The 26,077-nt window shown below is 37.5% G+C and overlaps 1 protein-coding gene across 2 annotated transcripts in view; it reads right to left on the bottom strand.

Moving 5' to 3' along the window:
• Positions 1–26,077, bottom strand: part of LOC114658031 (zinc finger protein 883-like) — a 348,189-nt gene that overhangs the window by 25,286 nt on the left and 296,826 nt on the right. Inside the window, exon 1 of one of the 2 annotated variants that reach the window (XM_028810048.2) lies at positions 20,017–20,172. The exons of the other annotated variant lie outside the window; for it this stretch is intronic. The gene's annotated coding sequence lies outside the window, so the exon portion shown is untranslated. Of the gene's footprint in view, positions 1–20,016; positions 20,173–26,077 lie in introns of those variants that run through there. 2 annotated transcript variants of the gene reach the window in all.

Here is a 26,077-nt window from a genome sequence, read left to right as displayed (position 1 = left end):
ACTGGACCATGTGTCTACTTGGGGGTTGCCAACTGGGATGCCAAGCTATATTGTTGTATGGTGGGTGTGGCAATGCACAGTACTAGTACACGCTCTCCAAACTGGCCTGACCTGAAATTATTCAGTACTGTGAATTGTTTTCGCTTAAACTATATTTTCTAATTTTGGGAAGCTTGTATGTTCCAATAAATATATGACAGCAGTGCATGTTCCTTAAAAGAAAAAGAACTTTGTACTAATAAGCTCAGAGAGGTCATAGCATAGTCCATCCCATGCAAGCTAAGTAACTAGTTAATATGCATGCTAAAGTGATTATGATTCTGTTAAAGCACAAGATTAATCTCTTTCTTTTTTATGAATTTTTAAATTTAAAAATGACAAAATAAGGAAAATTCATGGTTTAATTACTAAAAAAACAGGCTAAGGGTCTGTGGGTTTTTCATTTTTATCCCCTCATGGTCATCACATTATTTTTTTCTCACTGTTAAACAGTATATAATTGGTGTCAAGAATCCAATGTTCTCTGTCAAACGTTTTTTATCAGATGTTGCTTAATTTATTTATGGGACAAGTTTTGTTTTTTTAATATATAACCTATGAAAATAAACTTGTTCTGGCAGGATTTAAAAATAAAATCAATTGGTTTGCTTAAATTTCAATATAAAGCCTAAATTTGTGAAACAGCCAAACATAATAGAGACAGACTTTTCAAGTAAGTTGTATGGAGTCCTGGAGTAACTGAATGGGCAGAGAGAGATAGAAAGAAGTTAGGAGAACACGCTGATACAGCGTATTGCTGCACCCACCACAAGATAAATCAACTCAGGATCCTAGATTATGACCCTAGTGCAGCCATACAATGGGTGACACCTCAGCACCACACTAGCTCAGATGGAATGGAACAGTGTGAAGTTTTTTATGGTGGCTGGAGTGCCAATTCTGCCACCAACCCCCAGGTTTTTCCCTGCAGGTTGGAGGGCCTACATGCAGGGCTGGATGCAGATTAACACCATACCCAGCTAAATGAAAGAAGCTACTTGGCTTTTATAGATTATGTGAGTAAATAAATAACTGCTCATAGATGTACTTAGCTCATTAAAAATTATATTGAATAATTATCACATAAATTAAATGACACTGAAAAGTGTATCTGTTTTAGAAATAGTTCTCAATAGAATTAGTGTCTCGTTAACAGTCACTATTCAAATACAATTATGGACAAAACAGACCTAAACAGTGCATTGAATGAGTGTGGTAAAGTGAGGTCCGCGGCTGATTGGCTTTTTTTGAGTAACTACTGCCAGACTTGCGTCTTCAGGTGGGGGTGTGGTAGCAGGGCGAGAGCGGTTCCCATGTGAGATGCGGGAGCAGACGGCCCTGCACATAGTGCACAGGTGCAGATTGGCCATGACCCTAATTGGTGCCGGGAGCTGCTGATTGCTGCAGCTATAATAATAATAATAATACATTTTATTTATATAGCGCCTTTCCCATGCTCAAGGCACTTACAGAATATAAGAAAGAAGGGTATACAGTATATAGCATTGTACAATCCAGATAAATAAATAAAGAAGATTACGACAGTGAATTCAGAGAAAAAAAAGAAAAGCCTAACAGACAACATAATTGATGGTCTAGCACACACACAAACAGGATACATGAGCATCTTGACAGAGAAGTAAACTGAGAGAAGGGTAATAAGTTCAAGTAGAGCTAAAAGCCTTCCTGAACAGATGAGTTTTGAGTTGTTTTTTAAAAGAATTCATGGAGTCAGCTGACCTGATTAATTTTGGTAGGTCATTCCAGAGTCTGGGCGCTATACAGCTGAAGGCCTTGTCACCCATGGAGTGTAGATTAGTGTGGGGCACAACAAGATCGCCAGAATCAGATGACCTTAGTGGGCGGGCAGGCACATAGTGATGGAGAAGGTCACTGGTGTAGTGTGGCGCGAGGTTATTTAAGGCTTTGTAGGTTATGAGTAGGGTTTTACATTCAATTCTGTAAGACACAGGGAGCCAGTGAAGACAGAGCAGGATGGGTGTGATGTGCTCGCTGCTGCTGGTTCGAGTAAGGACTCTTGCAGCTGAGTTTTGAAAAAGCTGGAGCTGTGATATAAGATTAGAAGGGGCACCTGCCAGTAGGGAATTACAATAATCGATGCGGGATGTGATAAAAGCATGGACATGTTTCTCAGCATTAGAAAAGGAGAGGAAGGAGAGAACACGGGATATGCTTTGGAGGTGAAAGTAAGAAAGTTTCTTAATGTGATTTATGTGGCCGGAATAAGAGAGGCAGGAATCAAAAATGCCACCAAGATTCTTTACAGTAGAGGCAGGTCTGATGAGATCACCGCCAAGATGGACTGGGAAGGACAGCTATGCCACATCCCCAATTTAAATGGGAAGGGAGAGTGCAAGAAGGGGGAAGAATCTATACTAATAAAAGGAAAAGCCCTCACTGACTCACTGACTGACTGACTGACTGACTCATCACTAATTCTCCAACTTCCCGTGTAGGTGGAAGGCTGAAATTTGGCAGGCTCATTCCTTACAGCTTACTTACAAAAGTTAGGCAGGTTTCATTTCGAAATTCAAAGCGTAACGGTCATAACTGGAACCTCTTTTTTGTCCATATACTGTAATGGACTGCAGCTCGCTGGCCGCGGGAGGCGGAGTTGCGTATCACGTCATCACGGCTCCCACATAATCACGTGAACTGACTGTGAATGCAGTACGTAGAAAACAAGGAAGAGCCCCAAAGAGCGCTGAAGAAAACATTCATTACACAATTGAGAAGGCAGCGAAACAATAAGAAGCGAGCGAGTGACGCATACAAGCATATACATAAGTGCAGCTACGGCGGAAACAAAGCACGGTGTAAACCGTAAGTTTAAATTAAGTTTGGCAAGATTGCTTTTCTCCTGTACAACTATACGTTGCATTCTCAACAGTAAGCTTGCACTACTTAGACATATTACAACCTGAGTGCTGAACTGACAACGTGGTATACAAAGAGAACTATAACAATCGTAATAAACGAACAATAAAACAGCGGAGAAACCGTGGATTAAATAAAAAGGCTGCTTCCTTGGTGAAGCAAGGAAAAAGGATGGCCTTATATGGCGTTCGTTTATAAAACAGCGGAGAAGCTGTGTAAAGACTGCTTCACAAAAAAACAGCAGAGCGCCTTATATGAGCAGGCAGTCAGCTAAAGAAGGGAATCAATAAATAACTATAATCGTAATAAACGAACAAAAAATAGTGGAGAATCCACGGATTACATAAAGGAAATAGGTACCTGAACAGAAAAGTGAGTCTCAAATACCTACACAATAACTATAACAATCGTAATAAACGAACAATAAAACAATACAGAACCACTAAGCAAGGAGAAAGGACGGCCTTATATGCCGTTCGTTTATAAAACAGCGGACAGGCTGTGTAAAGGCAGCTTCACAAAAAAACAGATCCTTAACAAATTGTTATTGGTATATTTTCCCTCAATTTAAAAAGGTTTTCTTTTCTTCTTAATTAAAATTTAAAAGCAATACTTCATCGCTGCGAAGCGAGGGAATTTGGCTATATGCAGTGAGTGTGAATGCCTGATGAGCCCAGAATTAGGGCGAAACACGTGTCGCGTAATCTTTGCATTATTTGACAGTAAACTATTGTCAACCATTCTATGATCTGCTTCTCACAACTGAGGGCACCGTGGTGGATGTTAGCTGACTTGCTGGCCAACCACAAGCGTTACCTGGTAGGTAACCACCCATACAATCAGATTGTGATTCAGACTACGAATGCCGTGAATGTAATTACCCCGATCTACATGCTGTCAAATAAACGAACCACACGCTGTGGCGCAATGTTAGGGGCTTTGCCTCTAGCGCTGACGTCCGATGTTCGATTCCCGTAAGGGAGTGCAGTGAGTGTGTACGCCTGATGAGCCCAGAATTAGGGTGAAACACGTGTCGCGTACTCTTTGCATTATTTGACAGTAAACTATTTTCAACCATTCTATGATCTGCTTCTCACAACTGAAGGCACCGTGGTGGATGTTAGCTGACTTGCTGGCCAACCATAAGCGTTACCTGGTAGATAACCACCCATACAATCAGATTGTGATTCAGACGCGAATGCCGTGAATATATTTATTTATATATATATATATATATATATATATATATATATATATATATGTGTGAATGTATGTATGTATGTATATATGTATGTCTATATTTATATATATATATATATATATGTGTATATATATGTAGATATGTAAATTTGTATATGTATATATTTATGTATATGTGGATGTGTATATGTATGTATATATATGTATATCTGCGGTGGGTTGGCACCCTGCCCGGGATTGGTTCCTGCCTTGTGCCCTGTGTTGGCTGGGATTGGCTCCAGCAGACCCCCGTGACCCTGTGTTCGGATTCAGCGGGTTGGATAATAGATGGATGGATATATGCATATGTAGATATGTGTATATGTAGATATGTATATATATATATGTATATATTTATATGTATATATATATGTTTACATAACCTCTTTAACACACTACTTCTCCGCTGCGAAGAGCGGGTATTTTGCTAGTCAAAAGAATCAAAAGGAAAAAGGTCAATTGGAAGAAAAGAAAGAAGGTTAAAAGGATGGAGAGAGAGAAAAGGCAGGAGCAAGCGAGAGATCGGGTGTAAGTGAGTGCCAAAAAGGCAGCGAAGGCAGAGAGCCAGGAGGAAGTCCCTAGGAATGTGTGGGCAATGCTTGGGGGCTGATGGCCACTCCAGATGAGTGACCTGGGAGCTAGAGTGGCTGAAGCAGTTGTAGCAACTTGCCGGAGAGAGGCAGCACAGCTGCAGGGGAGTGAGGCCGAGAGAGGCGTTCTACTGGTGGTGTCATGGACCATAAGGATGCAAGTGTGGCAGCGAAAGTCTGAGGCTTGATGGGGTGCCCGGCCTGGAGCCATAGAGGAATACAAGGGGCCTGAGTCTAGAAGCAGCACTGAAGGTGGGCTGATTTGCAGGTTAGGCACTTCCTTGGCTGTAACAGCCTGTGTTGGGTTTAGTCAAGGAGATGTTTGATTTTAAAGACTGCACCCGGGCTCATGGTTTTTAAAGACACTTTCCTGCCATTTGTTTTAACCTTGTTTTAATGGATTCTCTATTTAAAATTTTAACCTCCACCAATGCATGTTTAATAGGATTATTTATTGACAATTTTTGCACTTTTTGGACACTTGTTTGATTCGTTTTATAAAAGCACTCTAGCACTTTTCACCATCCCTTTGCTCATAATACTTTATGTGTAATTATGGTCATATAAATTACTTCACCAAAGTGTGTGATGTTGTAATTAATTTTTTTAATCATATAAAAAAAGATCTAATTTCTACAGCTTATACTGAATATGATTTGTAATCTATATGTTTATTTGATCACTTGAGTTTCCTGTCTTATTAAAGATTGTATAGAATGTCTTACATGTCTTATTAAAGATTGTACAGAAAAAATGAGTGTGACTTTAACTATTTGACACTGTCTTAAATGGCTGAAAAATGTCTGCCAACAATCATAAGCATGTTTGGATAAGAGTTTACTTTTCACACCCTAGAATTGTTGTGCCTATGAACTTGCAAGCAGCACAGCAAGCAGTCTATCTGAGAAAGTACAGAACACCACGGAGGAAGGATCACACAGCAAAGAGAAAGAGTGCACTACAATGCAAGAGGAATCCTCCATTTGAACCTGGGACAACAACAACACCACACATCAAACATCCTCTGTAAAGACTTGGTATTGCAAAACTGTTTATCTGTGCCAAGATAAATTATAACTCTAAATAGCAATTAAACAACTAATTTCTTCTATGTTCCATGTTTGTCTGTCTAGTCAGTCTTGTTTCCTTTCAATATATGAGCAGTTATCATATTTCTATAATTCTTGTGTTAATACATTTTATTATTCTGCTTCTTAAAATGCTTCAGTTGCCTTGATATAGGTCTAATGGCCAGAGACCACCTCATATAACAGAGAAAAGTAAAGAAAATAAAGTAGGAGCCATACCAAATTATTTAATTAATTACCATAATTGCTGAAGGCAAGATGGATAATTAATCAACCAAGTAAATCTCACCATATTTTTTCAAACATCAAGAGAGTGAAGCCGCCTGTGTAACAGATTAAAAGTCTTACCTGTATTTATTAAAAAAGGTGGTAATATCTTTAATTACAGACAGTTCAAATTCATTTAATTTTAGCCTATATTATTTTTAAAAGTAAAAAATATGATTCTTATAACAAATCAAACTGAGCAATTTTAACAAAATTTAGCATCAACCTGGTACAATTAAGTCTTAGACACATCAACTTGGTGGGTATTGTGCACTTTCTAATGTGCAGGTTAACATAAGTTTGCCTTGCAGGAGTCATTCATCCTCCTTCCAAATAATCTCATTGTCTACTGTGGTATAAGAGGCAATAAATGCTAAAAATTAATATTCCAACATAAGACTCTTTTTTAATATTAAACATTTTTAATATTAAAAACAGTTTACTTATAATCCACTTCATTAGGTAAACCTGTTCAACTGCTTATTAATGCAAATATTTAATCAGCCTGTCACATGGCAGCAACTCAATGCATTTAGGCATGAAGACATTGTCAAGATGACCTCCTGAAGTTCAAACTGAGCATCAGAATGGCGAAGAAATATGACTTAAGTAACTTTGAACGTAGTATTGTTGTTGGTTCCAGATGGGCTGGTCTTGAGTATTTCAGAAACTGATCTACTGGAATTTTCACACACAACCATCTCTATGGTTTACAGAGAATGGCCTGAAAAAGGGAAAATATCCAGAGAGAGGCAGTTCTCTAGGTGAAAATGCCTTGTTGATGCCAGAGGTCAGAGGAGAATGGTCAGACCGGTTCAAGCTGATAGAAAGGTAATAATAACTCAAATAATCACTCATTAAAACCTAGATATGCAGAAGAGCATCGCTGAATGTACAACATGTTGAATCTTGATGTTACATGGGCTACAGCAGCAGGAGACCACACCGGGTGCCACTACTGTCAGCTAAGTAAACAGGCAACTGAGGCTACAATTCACATGGGCTCACCAAAATTGGAGAATAGAAGATTGGATAAACATTGCCTGATCTGATGAGTCTCAATTTCTGCTGCAACATTCGAATGGTATGGTCAGAATTTGGTGTCAATGACATGGATCCATCATGCCTTGTATCAACAGTTCATGCTGGGAATGATGGCAAAATGGTGTGGGGGGTATTTTCTTGGCACACTCTGGGTCTCTTAGTAGCAAATGAGCATCGTTTAAATGTCACAGCTTTCCTGAGCATGTCCATCCCTTTTTGACTGCATTGTACCCAATGTACGGCAATTCTAAAGACAAAAGTGGGTCCAACCCGGTACTAGTAAGGTGTACCTAATAAAGTGGCCAGTGAGTGTATTTGTAACATAATCTTGCAAAATATAAAAAGAAATTATACATTTTGGATAAGCATTTGATACAGGTGTGTGACTGATAAAAGCACACTCTATGTTGTGTTCTTCAACAGTAAAGTTAAACTGATTTTCAAAATATTTGAAATTGTTATCTCTGAACAAAAAAGGTAAACAGGAAGCCTTTTACATTTGTACTTGTAACAATGTAATAAAAACAAACATAAACATCTTCTCTTATTAAGGGGACTGTCTATGCAAAGTACTGAAAGTACAAGAAGACTTAATAAAATTAGGAAGGGTGTGAGTAAGCAACATAAATGTACCAACACTTAAAAAAAATAGAAATCCACAAATGCAACTGTAACTCCCATTTTCATAGATGCAGAAATTTATTCTAACAGTATGCGCATTCTATATGAATTTTCTGATGGCACCAGATAAATACAGTAGATACTCCAGGGTAAGTCCATCTGTGAATAAGTCGAAACCTCGATTTTTCTAGCCAAAATACCATGAAAAATGTGACACTGCTAAAAACGCCGACTGTAAAAACTTTAAAGGAAATTGGTACTGGAAAGCATAGCATTTGAGAATGAGAGACAGAACTTTACTGTCATTGTGCCACCACAACAAAATTAAAATGAATATTAATTTTTAAAGTAACAAGTAGCCTAGCACAATACTCTTTTTATTGAAGTAAGGGAACCAGTAATTATTGCAGCATCACTGAGTGAAAGGCAAGAAGCAAACATTTTCTTCAATTCCTGTAATTTAAAGGAATAAACCACCCAAAAATGATATTATTTTAAAAATGTTACATGTCACATGGCATGTCACCAAGCAGATTGTAGTGATGGTCGAGTAACATTTTCAATCTCATGTTTTATTGCATAACCAGAAATAACAGTTTGGGCCAGTTGAAGTATCTATGAGCTTGGGATAATCTGTGCTAATTTGAACAAGACTAAATTTTGAGTACAGTAATCCCTCGCTATATCGCGCTTCGACTTTCGCGGCTTCACTCTATCGCAGATTTTATATGTAAGCATACTTAAATATATATCACGGATTTTTCGCTGGTTCGTGGGTTTCAGTGGTCAATGGGTCTTTTAATTTCTGGTACATGCTTCCTCAGTTGGTTTGCCCAGTTGATTTCATACAAGGGACGCTATTGGCAGATGGCTGAGAAGCTACCCAATCAGAGCACGTATTACTTATTAAATAAAACTCCTCAAATATATTGTGAGAAGGGGGGCGGTTCAGCCCCTAAAGGATACGGACGCTCCTCAAAAAATGCTGAAAGACTACCTTCACATTGCTCCCTTCCTTGCTGGGCTTACTTGTGGCTGCTTTGTTGTACGATATGCTTCCTGCACAGTGCTTCGCATACTTAAAAGCCCAAACAGCACCTATTGATTTTTGATTGTTTGCTTTTCTCTCTCTCTCTCTTGCTCTGACATTCTCTGCTCCTGACGGAAGGTGTGTAAGCAGGGGGGCTGTTAGCACCCTTAGAGGATACGGATGCTCGTCTAAAAAATGCTGAAAGACTACCTTCACATTGCTCCCTTTCTTGCGGCTGCTTTGTCAAGCGATATGCTTCCCGCACGGTGCTTTGCATACATAAAAGCTCGAACAGCACCTATCGGTTTTTGATTGTTTGCTTTTCTCTCTCTCTCTCTCTCTCTCTGACATTCATACTTAAATGCCCAAACAGCACCTTTTGATTTTTGATTGTTTGCTTTTCTCTCTCTCTCTGATGTTCTCTGCTCCTGACGCGCACTCCTTTGAAGAGGAAGATATGTTCACATTCTTTTAATTGTGAGATGGAACTGTCATCTCTGTCTTGTCATGGAGCACGTTTAAACTTTTGAAAAAGAGACAAATGTTTGTTTGCAGTGTCTGAATAAAGTTCCTGTCTCTCTACAACCTCCTGTGTTTCTGTGCAAATCTGTGACCCAAGCGTGACAATGTAAAAATAGCCATATAAACATATGGTTTTTATTTCGCGGATTTTCATCTTTCACGGGGGGTTCTGGAACACAACCTCTGCGATGGAGGAGGGATCACTGTATAGTGCTTTTGTAGTGTGCCTCTGAGCTGCAGACTAGCAGCAAGCCAAGATTAAGACTACACTCGTAAGAAGGTTAAACACTAGAATCTCTGAAGCCTATGGAAAAACTTGTAATCCTGGGCCAACTTAAATTCCCTTGCACCTCCTCATTAGCGTCTTTTGTTTTGCAAAAATGTCGATCAGCACCAGCAGCCTTTTATCCCATTTCCCACCGACGCAGCTTTAGTCATACACAAAGTTGTCCCGGCTCAAGTTTGTTTATCTGGGTGTGAGGTGCCTTGAATTGTATAGAGTAAATAATATATCATTATTTGGAACACATACATTTCATATGTGTTTCGTGTCTACAACAATTGGTGTAAATGTAAGATGACAGGAAATGTGAGGCAAGAAATGTTGACCACGTAACTAGATCAGAAACCTAATTTCATGTTCTATAAATAATTGGCAAAATGCTGACGTGAAGTTTAGAATGTTTGAAGACTGAAGTCCAAATATCAAATAAACACTTTCACAAAAGACACAGATATAACAAAACAAGTGTGGTTTTTTGAAGAATTTAACCAAAGTAAAAGAAATTGGGATAGGGTACGAGACACACACACATATGGCTGGTGTACAGGTAAGAACTGCTGTCTCCAAGTCGAGAGGTGGTGGGTTGGATTCCGGGTCTTTCATGCATTGAACTGTTTTGAGTAGTTAGCGGATATTATTATTATTATTAGAAAATAAAAACATACATTTGATTTATTTGAGTCTGGTACTTGTAAAAGTTAGCATTTTGTTTCATTATTCACCTTTATTCTCTCAGTCACGTTCATGCTCTACCAGATCTGACACTGTTACTTTTCAAATAAAGAGCTGCTATAATAGAGGTGAACTCAGATGAGGATGAGGGTTCTACATCAGAGAAAGAGAGCAAAAGCCCACTAATGTGTCCACTCACACATTAGAACAACGTAGCTGCACCAGGCATAAAGGCGAAAAACGGCACCATTTGGATCCAGCAAGAGGTCGGGTGTCATCCTGCCAGTTAAATCATAACAGAGGGACTTGGACAGCATACAGGCTTGGGCAGATTTGTGGCAGATGAAATTTAATGTCAGTAAATGTAAAGTATTACATGTTGGTAGTTAAAACTTTAGGTTTGAATACACAATGGGAGGTCTGAGAATTGAGAGTACACATTTAGAGAAGAATTTAGGAGTCATAGTGGGCTCAACACTATCAACTTCCAGACAGTGTTCAGAAGCCATTAAGATGGCTAACAGAATGTTAGGTTATATAGCATTATGTTTAGAGTACAAGTCCGATGAGGTTATGCTCAAGCGCAATAATGCACTGGTGAGGCCTTATCTGGAGTACTGTGTACAGTTTTGGTCTCCAGGCTACAAAAAGGACATAGCAGTGCTAGAAAAAGTCCAGAGTAGAGCGATTAAACTAATCTAGGGCTACAGGGGATGAATTATGAAGAAAGATTAAAAGAGCTTAGCTTTTTTAGTTTAAGCCAAAGAAGATTAAAAGGTGACAAGATTGAAGTGTTTAAAATTATGAAGGGAATTAATACAGTGGATCAAGACTGTTATTTTAAAATGAGTTCATGAAGAACACAGAGACACTGTTGGAGACTTGTTAGGGGTAAATTTCACACAAACAAGTTTTGCTTTACACAGAGAACCACAGACACCTGGAATAAGCTACAAAGTACTGTGATAGTAAGACTTTATGAACTTTCAAAACTAGACATGATGTTTTTTAGAAGAATTAAGTGGAGCTTTGTCGGACTGAATGGTCTATTCTTGTGTAGATTGTTCTAGTGTTCTAATGTTCTAATATCACCCAGTAGACACATAAATCTGGCTACACATTAGACCATAAGTGTCGAACTCCGGTCCTCGAGGGCCGCAGTGGCTGCATGTTTTCATTCTAACCATCTTCTTCATTAGTGAGCCGTTTTTTTTTACTGCTAATTAACTTCTTTTGCTTTAGTTTTAATTAACTTGATTCAGGCCCCTTAATTGTCTCTTTTTCCTTAATTAGTAGCCAAACAATAATGAGACATTAAACAAGCCACCATATGACAGAAAAAAACAGAAAAATCAACAGATTTGCAAATGTCTGCTGTGGCAGAATGAGAGCAGCAACAAGCCATTGAATTAAATAACGGGCTTAATTAACAGCAAGAATCAGCTTCTCATTAAGAGACTGGTTGGAGTGAAATTGGTTGGAGTTTGAAATCCCATTTGGTCATCTGTTGGCTCGTTTCACGTCTCATTTCTGTTTGGCTGCCATTTAATGAAGAAACAAATCAATTCAGAGGACTGAATCCTTAAAAACAGGACTATTGAAATGAAGGGAAAAGGAGTTAATTAGCAGTGAAAACGACTCACTGATTAGGAAAAGGTTTAGAATGAAAACCTGTAGCCACTGCGGCCCTCCAGGCCCGGAGTTCAACACCCCTGCATTAGACCTAGTTATCTTCTGTGGTCTTAGAATTGGTGTGACTCAGAAAGAGGATATTGGACTATCCAATTATTGCTGTATTTCCTTTAATGTAACAATGCTAGAACTAAAGAAAAATACATTTTAAAAGGTGTGTTGATGCCTTACCTACCTCTACCTTTTCTAATATTATATACAATTATAAATAATTAGTCTAACTCTACTATGTACTCTAAAAAACGTGTAATGTAAATACTAAGGTCAACAATTTTGATTGGAAAACTGAAAAATGAGGTGGATGTTGTATCTTCGAAAAACTTGTTAAAAAGTCAACCACAGCTATAATACCGTTGGAAGTGACAATTAGACCAGTTGGCTCTGGTACTGATGTGAATAATTGGCCCCAAGGTATTTCTTTATCACAAAGCGTCCAATTTTTCACGAATGTAAGGACAGCACTGCAGCCCACTAAGTGCAAATGGTCTCCAACTACAAAATGTGTTACGTTTTGACAGAACAAAGTGGCACATGTACTTCTAAGCCTACATTCTGTGTAGTGCCATGCTTAAAGGATTCTAATTCAAATGCTGACTTTTAATCATATTGATTGTGAAAACAATTAACAGTTTCAATACATTGCATAAAAATATTCTGGATAAATTTCAGTCAGGTTTCAGACCAAATTATAGTACCAAAACGACATTGGTTAAAATAGTCAATGACTTGCGTCTTAATGCTGATTCAAATAACCTATCAGTTCCTGAGTGCAGCATTTGACATTATTAATCACAGAATTCGTATTGACTGCTTTAGACAGTGGGTTAGACTTTCTGGCAGTGACTTGAGTTGGTTTAACTCATATTACAGGAGGATAATTCTTTTTCAGTTGTGGCAATTACACATCAGAGATTCATGATAATATGTATAGGGGGCCACAAGGGTTTATTTTGAAACATTAATAATCTCAGTCTACATGCTCCCAATAAGCCTATTCATTTCAAAACATAAAGAGATTGATCAGTTATGCAGTCAATACACAAATTTACCACTAAATGCAGATGACCCTCTAATGCCTCAAACTCACAACCTCTGGATTATAAATCAGCAGCTCTTACCACTGCACCACAGAAGCTGTTGTAGTGTACTTGTACCTTTTGTGAAAGTGTTTATTTGATATCTGCCCATCAGCCTTCACATATTATACAGTTAGTGTCTACACTTTGTCATTTATTACTAAAACATAAAAAACGTTTCTGTTTTAACGATATGTTTACATAGATTGTTGTAGACACAGAACACACATGAAATTATTTACTCTATAGAATTCTAGGTAGCTCACTCCCAGATAATCAAGGCAGGAACTGGGAGTACTTCTTGCCTGTTCTGCGGCAGTAGGGGGGGGGGATCTTGTAGCAGGCTGCTTCCTGCTTGGGCTTATCGACATATTTGCAAGACAAAAGACGCTGACGGAGAAGTGCGAAGGGATTTAAGGTGGGCCGGATTTATGAGTTTTTTCGTAGGCTCTGGTAATTCTAATGTTAACAAGGTTTTCTCTTAAACACTTAAGTTACTAACAACACTAACACTACTTTATACTGAAGGTTGAAGGAAATTAGATTTCATTAAATGTTATTCTATTTGCTCTTTTATAGGTTACTCATTAATTCCTACTTTTGTCTGTTTTTGTTTTATTTTACCAAGACTCTGCGGGGCCAATAAGCATCACTGCCCCATGACCTTAGCATGCTGCTACTGCATGACTGTGATGGAGCAGGTTGAATCTTGGCTCCCTCTTCTATAATTGGAGCCTCTTGCACCCGATACCATTAGTACCACAACCAAGATGAGCATGGCAGATGAGGACAAAACACACCAAGCAAGGGGATGGTGAAAAGTGCAAGTGCTTTTATTAACAAAACAACAAAAATGAGTGTTCAAAAAGTGCACTGCTCCCATATTGTCAATAAATAATCCATAAAATGAAGTGTTATGGTGGGGGGGGGGGGGGGGGGGAGATTAAAATCCAATAAATATATAATCCATTAAAACGAGGTAAAAATTTAGGCAGGAGTCTTTAAAATTCTCAATTCCCCGGTGCTTCCCTTTAATACCGACGTCTCTCTTGCTAATCGTACTTGGACCTCACTACCAGAGAGATTTAGACCAACAGGCCCAGACATCCTTCAAATCTGGCCTGTGTCCCTGCTGCCTGATCTACCATGTTCCACATGTTCTACAATTCGTTCCAAACCTCTGGTCGTAAACCAATTTGGTCATGAATCGAAGCAATTTCCCCCATAGGATTGTATGTAAATACAATTAATCCGTTCCAGACCGTACGAACTGTATGTAAATATATTTTTTTAAAGATTTTTAAGCACAAATATAGTTAATTACACCATAGAATGCACAGTGTAATAGTAAACTAATGTAAAAACATTGAATAACACTGACACAAACACCCAGGCTCCCTGCTCAGCTGCACGCGCAGGCTCGCTCTCTCTCAGCAGCATGCGAGCCCTCTCTCTCTCTCACTCTCTCTCAGCAGCACGCGAGCCCTCTCTCTCTCTCTCTCTGTCAGCAGCACGCGAGCCCCCTCTCTCTCTGTAACATTGCAGCAGTTCGCGCTACAGCCTTACAATCTGATCGCTGTATAAACACTTTTTATTAAATGAGTTTTAAGCACAGGGGGAAAAAAAAGGAACATTTGAACAAATCCGAACTTTATTTAAAAGCCAACCAAGACAGTAACATTACAGGTGTTCATGCTAATAGCATTACAACCCGATCGCTGTAAACACTCTTTTTAAATGAGTTTTAAGCACAGGGGCAAAAAAGGAACATTTGAACAAATCCGAACTTTATTTAAAAGCCAACCAATACAGTAACATTGCAGGAGTTCACGCTAATAGCATTACAACTCGATCGCTGTAAACACTCTTTTTAAATGAGGTTTAAGCACAGGGAAAAAATGAACATTTGAAAAAAGAGAAAAGTAACATTGCAACACTTTCTTCTCACCACTCTTCACTTGCTTAGAAGCCATGGTTAACTGCAAAAGCACACGAAATACTGTAGAGCACAAAGAGTTAACAGGTAAAGCATGCACGTCTGACTGAGAACAATGAACAGGGAGAGGCTGAACAAGTGCTTAAATACAGTAATCGGCGTGTACGAACCGGAAGGGAAATGAAATAGAGCACAAAGACTTCACAGCGAAAGCATGCACGCACGCACGTGCAAGAACGCACGTCTGACCGAGAACAATGCAACAGGTGCAGAAATCATCGGCACGCACAAACCGAAATGGAAACTGGCTTGTTCGTATACCGAGGTGTGTGGTCGTGAACCGAGGCAAAAGTTTGGCGAAGTTTTTGGTCGTAAACCGAGTTGTACGTGTACCGAGAAGTTCGTGAACTGAGGTTCCACTGTATTGGGGTGAAGCATCCCTTTGCAGAATGGTCGCTATAACCCTACTGTCTGTGCTTTATATACACTTATATATATATTTCTTCTTCTTACATAATTACTAAACAAAATAACAGCTCAACTTAATGTTAACTGCAGTATTTTAACATATTAACTGTATTATTTTCAGCAATACATTAAATAAATCATCCACCACATTTAATTTTTCTAGTTAGAGTAACACATGTAGTCAGCACCAAAGCAACTGTGCTGACTGGTGTTTTCTATTAAAGAAATTAAGTTATTAAGTAATTAAGAATATATTCGTATTTATAATGGTGCAAGAATGGTGACATGTTGCTTGTTGGTTTCATATTGCAAGTAACAATTTCACTGCACTCTGTTTATATGACAGCACCACTTCTAATAACAGTAACTTTTTTATTATTGTAAAATGATGAGGTAAAGCACCAAAAGGCATTTATCAATCATAATTGAGGATTCTTATCAAAGTATGTGGAGCCACTACAGTATTATATATCAGTTTTCAATGTCTTCACTACAATTAGACCCTGAAAAGGCCAGCGCTGATCTTCCTTAGATATGTGTGTTAACATTCTGCAAAATTATTGTTGAAGATTACTGTCTTATGTATGAAGTATGATGAAATTTGAATTTTCCTGTCTCCTAAAGACTAGCGACAATAATACATTACAAACAACTGGCAAAAAAGACAGTAAATACCACATGATACATTGAACACATGAAGGACATGCATTTGGCATTATGAGTTGCTTTATGGCCTGTGGATAAAAACTGTTACGCCAGTGAGTGGTGCCATTGCTAACTGTCCTGTACTTTCTGTCAGTAGCTACGCATATATAAAATATACACATTGATATATTTATATATATGCATGTATAAATGTGTATATATTCATTTATTACAAAAAAGTGTGACTGATAAACTTTATTTTATGTACTTAGTCCATGCAATTTCATAATAAAATTCTAACTTTAAAGTTGCTGTGTGATTAGATGGATTATTTTTACTTTTACAGTCTGGATGCAAAAACTGCGAAAATAGGTATATACATGAAGGTCATTTTATAGCTTTATGTTTTCTTGCTTTATATCTCATTGTGGAAATCAAAGATTAGTACTTTTACAGCACTCGCTGAGTGGAGTGTAGGCAGAGGAAAATGAACAAATGAAATGGTGAGTCAGTAATTGACTTTATCCATCAGCCACCTTGCTCAGTAAACCTGCATGAATTTTAGGGTTTGGGTTAAATATTTTTTTTTTTTTTTTTTTTTACCAATGACTAAAATTTTTGGAAGGGAGTATGTTGAAATGGTTAAGGCTTTGGACCTAGGATTTCTGAGGCTGTGAATTCTGATACTGCTACTGACAATCTGTGATTGTCATAAGCAAGTGATTTCACCTGACTGTGCTACAATTGGCAAAACAAAAGAAATATAATCAATTGTATCACAACTGTAACTTGTCTTAGATAAAAGCAAAACAACAACATTTATTATATAGCACATTTTCATACAAATGATGTAGCTCAAAGTGCTTTACAAGATGAAGAAAGGAAAAAAGAAAAAATATAAAAATTAGGCAATACTAATTAACAAAGAATAAAGTAAGGTCTGATGGCCAGGGAGGACAGAAAAAAAAACTCGAGAGCTAATAATAATAATAATAATAATAATAATAATAATAGGGGGGCGGCACGGTGGCGCAGTGGGTAGCGCTGCTACCTCGCAGTTTGGGGACCTGGGTTCGCCTCCCGGGTCGTCCCTGCGTGGAGTTTGCATGTTCTCCCCGTGTCTGCGTGGATTTCCTCTGGGCACTCCGGTTTCCTCCCACAGTCCAAAGACATGCTGGTTAGGTGGATTGGCGATTCTAAATTGGCCCTGGTGTGTTTGTGTGTGTCCTACGGTGGGTTGGCACCCTGCCCGGGATTGGTTCCTGCCTTGTGCCCTGTGTTGGCTGGGATTGGCTCCAGCAGACCCCCTTGACCCTGTGTTCGGATTCAGCGGGTTGGATAATGGATGGATGGATAATAATAGGTCATTGGAACTGCTTACTACTGAACATGCAAAACACAATTGTCCATGCCTCCATTAAATCAATTCCTGATTTTTTTTTGCTTCTTCTAGTGACTTGATTTTTGTTGATGGTCATTGCCAAACACCATTTTTGCAGAACAGTGGATTCTTTTGAATTGAAATGGGCAATTAGTAGGAATAAGGTAAAATTTGAGTTCATATTATTATCATTATAAGATGTTCATGTTTTCCATTTGTTTACATTGTTCACTCAAGTACAGTATTTTAGCTTTTTAATGTGTTGTACGGGGTCCCACTTTAAAGTTCAGAGATGTGAATGTATATGCAAAACAGTGCTTGAAGTATACAGAAGTGCTGATACTGTATGCATTACACTGATGTATTGACATGAAGAACAAGGAGCATGGTGCAGCAGCTTTGAGCATTGTGACACAATTTCTATGGCTTCCCCATTAGAAATTCAGGCACCACTGTCTAAGACCGTTTATCCCTTTGAGTTTACAGCACTGCAAACGAAGAGTCAGGGTGGGAGGAAGGTTTGGTTTTCAGCACCCCAACTAGGGGATGGAGGTTGACATAGCTGAAGAGATAACCAAGATGAGAGCTTGTACACATCTAAGAGTACTGGAAGTCAACAGCAAAAAACAGTACTTGCAATCCACTGAGCTTTGCATCTTTGTTGAGCTCTGCCGAAGCTTCTCTTTCCATTTCAGAATGTAATAATATCTCTTTTTTCCTGTCCATGACACCACCTTATCTTCAGTTGCCCATCCACCCTATGGGTTTGAGGTGCAATTTGCATGGACTGACAGTCACTTCTGCTGTATCCTGCATTTGCATAAAGCATGCTTACAGTACAATGCATGTAAGTTAGCATATTAATAAATATCGACAAATAAAAAAAATGTATTGACAAATAAAAAAATGTATAGCCTAATTTTCTTTTTTTCTATAACATCACTAAGTTTCAATCAAATCCATCAAAGCATTTTGAGATTTTGGGCTATTTATTTATCCCTAAACAATGATATATCGACATGCTCTTTTTAGCGGATACCCATTGCCCTCGATATACCATACCATACCATAACATTTTCCCAACCTGCTGAATCCCAACACAGGGTCACGGGGTCTGCTGGAGCCAATCCCAGCCAACACAGGGCGCAAGGCAGGAACAAACCCTGGGCAGGGCGCCAGCCCACTGCAGCCTAGATACACCATCCTGCCAAATTTCAGATCTTCAGTTCAGCAAGAAATATTGCTTTTTTATGAGTTTATATATGCACACATATCCATATAGATTGTGTTTAATGTACTTATGTAACTATTTTGAAAGAACCAAGAAAACGAAATCACATCAGATTACTTTGAGATTAATACATCTGTGCATATACAAAAAAATGCTAAAAAAATTAGTGGGCTGGTGCCTTAGGGAATGGACAAGGCAAATGGTTCAAAATCCTCCAAACACTTGCCATGACGCCCTTGTATTTGTAGAAATACAAAGCTAATGACACTTTTTATTAATTTACAAAATTCATTTTATTTTGGAGAAAAGCATCAGCTAAATTAATATAAATCTATTAAAAAAACACTTAACAAAATAAATCTAACAGATATTCAAAATCTCTTAACTCTGATGGTTAAACTACAGCAATCCATTGCATACTGGATTATTGTAAAATATATACAGTACTAAATTATATTATACCAAGGATCAGTTCCAAGTCATTTGTGGAAATCCGTTATTTATTTATTTACTTTTGTAAGACCTTATACCTTGACTCGCCTACCTCACTTATTTTATACTTGTGTTGTTCCTTTCAACGACGCACGCTGCACATCTGGATTGGGCACGTCTATGTAAATATACAAGTATTAACTATATTCAAAGCTACACTATTGTTCAGTAAAAGCGTTAATTTGTGATTATTTTAAACAATCGATTGAAATATACGATATTGTATCGATTGTATATATTATAATGTTGCGATAAGAGCAGTCCTTGACCTCTTTATAATTTTGCGTATTTACAAAAAACGACCTCATTGTCAAAGACGTCAACTGGGAATTCTGGAGTTTAAATTAAAGTTCTCATATTCTGTGTGAGCCGCATTTAGCTACATATGTGCTGCTTTTCGGAGCTGCCTATGAAAATATCAACGCCTTTCTTTTCAGATTCGCTTGTGTACTGACTTTCTATTCCTTAAAAATGTATGCACGTTATATTAATATTAAATCAGACCAGGCCGTGCGGTGTGTATGAGTTTAGCCGAGGCGCTCGTTCCCATTTTCTGAAGAGAAAGTAGGCCACTGTATCCACGGAGCAGCTACTGCCTTAGCCGGAATGCGTTTCACATCCAGGGCGCCAGCTCAAAATGACTCAGTCGTTTCACGAAAACAGCAATGCGCGTGCTCCCTACCTAGTGTAGTTTTTGGCAGATACTAAACCGGTACAAATGCAACGCCTCATTTGCATCTTCACTCAAGACAACGAAATCTGTACATTTCCATGCCAGTAGTGCCCTACTTCTCATACCTACCTTGTCACAGATTGTCGTTTGTTATCCGAATGGCGACAGCTACTGCCCAACCATTTTTTTTACTTTAATTTGACTGTCGTAGTCTGTCAGCGGTGAGCCCTGCAGCAGCCGAACGGAGGCGGGCACGTAGACGACTGGCATTCATATGAGTGAATGAACACGTCCGTGGACTTCAGTCTGACCAATAAATACAGAGATTAACTGACACAATTCACGGTTGAACGTAAAGAAACAAAACACTGGGTATGTTAAAAAACAAGCTTTTTTAAATACAGTAGACTAATAATATATAATAAAGATAAACTTCGCACTTTAAATAATGCTCGATTTTTAAGCAGAATCAGGCATTGCAGCCTGTTAATAGGATGCACAAATTAAACTAAAGCTGAACCTTCCAATAATTAAAAAATACAATTTTTGTCCAAAGAAAAGAAGTTTCTTAAGTATTATATACTGCATATTTTTTGTTGTGAGTTTAGTAATTCAGCCTAACGATGAAAAAGGGTCACATTGTTGAAGATTATACACTTAAAAATTATAAGTAGAAAAGCACTGATCTGTGCTAGAATTTAATGTACATTCCCCCTGAGATGTGTCTGTTACTGGTATCCCGTCCAGTGATGCAAACCTACTGCAAGTTGAACAAGTTCTAGGCCCCATCAGCATTACTGTAGTTTAAGTGTTAAGTGTTTTCAATAAATGATTGCTGAACTGTCTGTTCTTTATTAAACCAATGTTTTTAAGCAGATAAGCAGAAAAATCTGAAACCACATCAAAACAAAAAAATAAAATATGGATAATATGAATGTAACTCTCCTGCCTTCCGCCATGTGCTGGCTGGGATTGGCTCCAGCAGACCCCCGTGACCCTGTAGTTAGGATACAGTGGGTTGGATAATGGATGGATGGATGAATGTAATTAATTAAAATATTACTTGGTACTGTATAAGCAACATGTAATACTTTATTAATCATAAGTTGATTAAATTTATGGCTATACTTTATATATTATACTATCATGAAAGCCATCTATTAATTTTCTGAACCCACTTGATCCAATTTCAGGATCACTGGCAAAATAATGGACACTAATACCTGGACAATTAAGAGGTACCAGTTAACTGTCATTTGCAGATCTTTGACACCCAGGGGAAAAATACTGTGGTACCCGGAGAAAATCTCATACAGAAATGAACAGAATACAGAAACTCCATACTGTGAATAGGCCAGGTTTCAAAACCAGTCTCCTGGTGCTGTAATGCCAACTGTTAATCCATGTCACCCACATGTCACCCCTAAAATGAAAGACAACTGATAACTGATGTTATTCACTGCTATTAAAATGAAATGCTTTTATTTCATTTATCAATAGGGATATGCCAGGCTAGAACTGTGGATCATTAAAAAAAACTCTATAAAAACAACTTTTTTTCTGTAGCTACATTTTAGTTTTACTCCTAATATACTATAGATGCACAGATTTGTTATATTCTTCATGGATTTACAATCATTATCTGTATTTCTTTCTTTTCAATTTTTTGTATGGCTTTTATTGCCACCAGCACCTATGCAGCTGACTGTGATGTTTGAATGTAAGTAGCTGCCCCAGCTATCCACGAGACCTGCTGCATCAAATCCTTTAGGACTAAAGGACCTACTTTAGTAAGTTTATGTTAGGTAGAATGCTCAGTGGGTGCTGGTGGTCCTTTGGGCCTTGGAACCCCTGCTTTATTTTCCAGCTTATTTGGAGGGTTTTTTTATGTTTTCTGTCCTCCCAGACCATCTGACCATATCATCAGTCTCATCTTTAGAGACTTAGAAAAATTATACTCTAAGGACTCCGCCTTTCTGCTTATTATATACTGTATCTTTTTATGTAAGTTGGTATTGATTTATTTTTTATTTATTCATTATTATTCTTACCTACTTTTAATTTGTTTTTCTTTTCTTGCAGCTTCGACATCTTGTAAAGCACATTAAGCTACATCCTGTGCATAAAAATGTGCCTATAGAAATAAATGTTTTTATGATGAATACAACATAAACATTTAGATAATTTTCCAGATATCATTTTCTGTTTATTTTGTTATATAAAACTAAGAGAACTAAGTGGAACTGAAAGATTGTTCCGCAATGACGTTTCTTTATAATTTATCAGGACAATCAGATTAAAATCAGAATACTGTAGTTATGTAATACTAATATTTACATAATTCACATTGAATGTTGTTAAACATAATAAATATGACAGCAGACATTTTCACCAATGATTGTATGGCCTGCATGTACAACGTTCATGCATGGCTGACTCATGTCAAGACACACCCTAAAAAATAATTCAGGAGACCTTTAGCAAATAATTAAATAAATGCATGATTAGAAGTTAAAAATTCAAAATTAATACTTTTGTTGAACTTTCTGAATTTCAAACATTATTTAATATGTTGTTTTGCACATCAATAACAGCACATTATTTCAACTTACTAATGTAAGTAATTTGAATTCCATTTAATTAATTTACAGATTAAAAAAAAATAAGTTGTGATAACTTTATCAAGTTGGTACGGTGACATGATTTCTGTCTACCTTTATTTGTAATGGGATGTCTAAGTTTCCCCCCACTTAACATATTTGCACAAGTTCATGGCATGTTAGTTGCCTGCTGAACAGCACTGTCTGCAGTGCAGAAAGACCCACATAGAGTGAGCATTAATTACTTTATTCACTTTCCTTTGACCAAAGTGATGTCTGTTTACAGGCTTTGGTTCATGATATGCAGCCAGATGATCACTTGAATAAATATGCTATTCTTTACAAGTTTCAGTTAGGTTTTAGAACAAATCACAGTACAGAAACTGCTCTTGTTAAAGTAGTAAATGCAGACAGAGGCCGTTTATCTGTTCTCATCCTCTTAGATCTGAGTGCTATATTTAATACCATTGATCACAATATTCTTATAAGTCGCCTGAGTCAGTGGGTAGTCCTCTCTGGCAGTGTCTTAAATTGGTTTGAGTCTTACTTGACAGGTAGAAAATTCTTTCATAGTTGTGGTAATTATACTTCAAAGACACATGGTATAATGGTGTTCCACAAGGATCTATCCTGGGTCCAGTGCTCTTTTCGATCTATATGCTTCCATTAGGTCATGATTATCTTGGTGCATAATGTGAGCTACCACAGCTATGCTGATGACACATAACTGTACAGTATTTATCAATAGCGCCAGATGACCACAACTCTCTTGTCTCACTGACACAATGACTTACTTGTGTTTCTGAATGGATGAGTTGTAATTTTCTCAAACTAAATAAGGAGAAATCAGAAATCTTAATGATTGGCAAAAATGGATAATTGAGGGTATTAGAAATAAACTTGATCCATTAGGCTTGAAAGTTAAGACAGAGGTAAAGAATTTAATCAGATAACTAGGTCAGCATGTTTTCTCTTAAGAAATATAGCAAAAATTTTTTTTTCATGGATCCAAAATCCGTACTAACCCCTACTTTCTCTGCTGTACTTTTTCTGGTTTTCTGTGGTGGCGATCTGCGTCACCACCACCTGATCAAAGCAGTGTTCAGTCCCTACAATGACGGATTGAAGGCCAGAGGTCCACATGACCATCATTGTCTAATTCTTGTACATGAAGCCTGAAAACCATGAGGACTGATTTAGATCATTTATGTTAGGTAGAATGCCTAATGGCGGCTGGGCCATCTCACGGATTTGGAACCCCTGCGGATTTTGTGATTTTTTTTCTCCAGCCCTCTGGAGTTTTTTTCGTTTTTTTCTGACCTCTCTGGCCATTGAACCTTACTTTATTCTTTGTTAATTACTATTGCTTAATTTTTATATATTTTTTTCTTACTTCATCTTGTAAAGAAAGCACTTTGAGCTACATTATTTCTATGAAAACGTGCTATACAAATAAATGTTGTTGTTGTTAATATAACAAACAATACTTTTTTATGCTGATTTCACAATATATCTTGAAAATGTTAACAAATAACAATAAACTTTTTAGAACAACATAAACGTGTAATTTGTCATCTTAAAAGATTATTTTACTAAATATATTTACTAAGGACACAACAAATAAAGAGGCAGCACAGTAGCTCAATTGTAACACAGCTCTTTCATAATGAGACCTGGGTTTGTGTCCTTAGGGAGATAGGTGATGCTCAGAATACATCTTCTTTGGAACACTTTAATTTTTTTGTTTAGCCAATTCAATTATTATGCTAATTATTAAGTACATGGTAATTTAAAATGCTTTTAAGCGCAAAGGAAAGGCTAATTACTTTACTCATTGAAGTGTGTTGAACCTTCCCTAATTTAAACAGAAGTTGACATAGCTCAAAAAGCTTGATGCGATCTGTTGCATTATTTATTTTTTTAGACCTGAAACATTAGTTTTCAGAGTGATTTTTCCCATGAAACACTTGGCTTCTAACTTCCCATAACAGTTAGTTTGTATTTGTTTCCCAGTGTCAAATTAAAATACATTATATTATTTTAAACAAAACCAGTTAGAGAATCAACTAAGTAATGAAGCAAGCTTATAATGAAATGAAATTATAAAACAAGATAAATAAATACATTAATAAAGAAAACAAGGAAAATATTTATAATTAGTAAATGTTTTTGCAATCCTTGAAGTGTTAATTGACTACTCTAATCTACTGTTGTTAAACTGTATTTTTGTGCCATAAAATAGATAGCTAGATCCTTGTTGTTTATTGAGGTAATTATCAGGAAAAATAATTAAACTGGTCAGGAAAGAGATTGATGAGGCATATTTTGTTTGTGTTTGTGTTTTTATTTTTATATGCCCATTTTCTGTTTCTGATTTTTCTATTACTGAATTGTAGGAAATCACAGCATATCCTGGCAGTAACACATACAATGCAAGAGTCAACCCTGAACATTACATCAGTCTAGCAAGTGCACACGCATGCATACATCAGCATTTGTTCACATATGACCACAGAGAGTTGCAAGTTAACCCAATATACACACGTATGTGAAAAAATCTTAGCATCTAGAGAAAACCTGCATGGACACCGGCAGAACTAATGAACTCCATACAAACAGTGGCCAGGCTGGACTTTAAAAATTGGTTCCCTGGGTCATGAGCCATCAAATTTAATAATGCATCATGGTGGCACCACTTTTTTATGTGCATATGGTTTTTTTTGTATTGGGGTGGCAGGGTAGAAGTTGTGAACTTTGTTTTGATTTCTAGAGTGGTCATTATTCACATTTAAGTTTGTGCATTTCATCATTACCTCATGAGCTATCTCTCTTCCTCATCCTAAAGACATCCATGTTAAATTCATTCCCTCAGTGCTGATGTATATATATATATATATATATATATATATATATATATATATATATATATATATATATATATATATATATATAAACTGCTCAAAAAAATGAAAGGAACACTTTTTAATCAGAGTATAACATCAAGTCAATGAAACTTCTGAGATATTGATCTGGTCAGTTAAGTATCAGAGGGGGCTGTTAATCAGTTTCAGCTGCTTTGGTGTTAATGAAATTAACAACAGGTGCACTATCATCTTTTCTGACTGTATTTTCACTAGTTTTGCATCTGGCTATGGTCAGTGTCACTAATGGTAGCATGAGGCAATACCTGAACCCTAAAGAGGTTACACAGGTAGTTCAACCTCTCCAAGATGGCACATCAATATGTGCCATTGCCAGAAGGTTTGCTGCATCTCCCAGCACAGTCTCAAAGGCATGGAGGAGATTCTAGGAGACAGGCAGTTACTCTAGGAGAGCTGGATAGAGCCGTAGAAGGTCCTTAACCCATCAGCAGGACTGGTATCTCCTCCATTGGGCAAGGAGGAACAGGATGAGCACTGCCAGAGCCCTACAAAATGACCTCCAGCAGGCCACTGGTGTGAATGTCTCTGACTATCCATCAGAAACAGACTTCATAAGGGTGACCTGAGGGCCCGATGTCCTCTAGTGGGCCCTGTGCTCACTGCCCAGCACAGTGGAGCTCGATTAGCATTTGCATTGGAATACCAGAA

This window comes from Erpetoichthys calabaricus, chromosome 9 (genome assembly GCF_900747795.2).
Source record: "Erpetoichthys calabaricus chromosome 9, fErpCal1.3, whole genome shotgun sequence".
In the NCBI taxonomy this organism is placed as follows: domain Eukaryota; kingdom Metazoa; phylum Chordata; class Cladistia; order Polypteriformes; family Polypteridae; genus Erpetoichthys; species Erpetoichthys calabaricus.
This window is presented reverse-complemented; position numbering and strand designations above follow the sequence as displayed.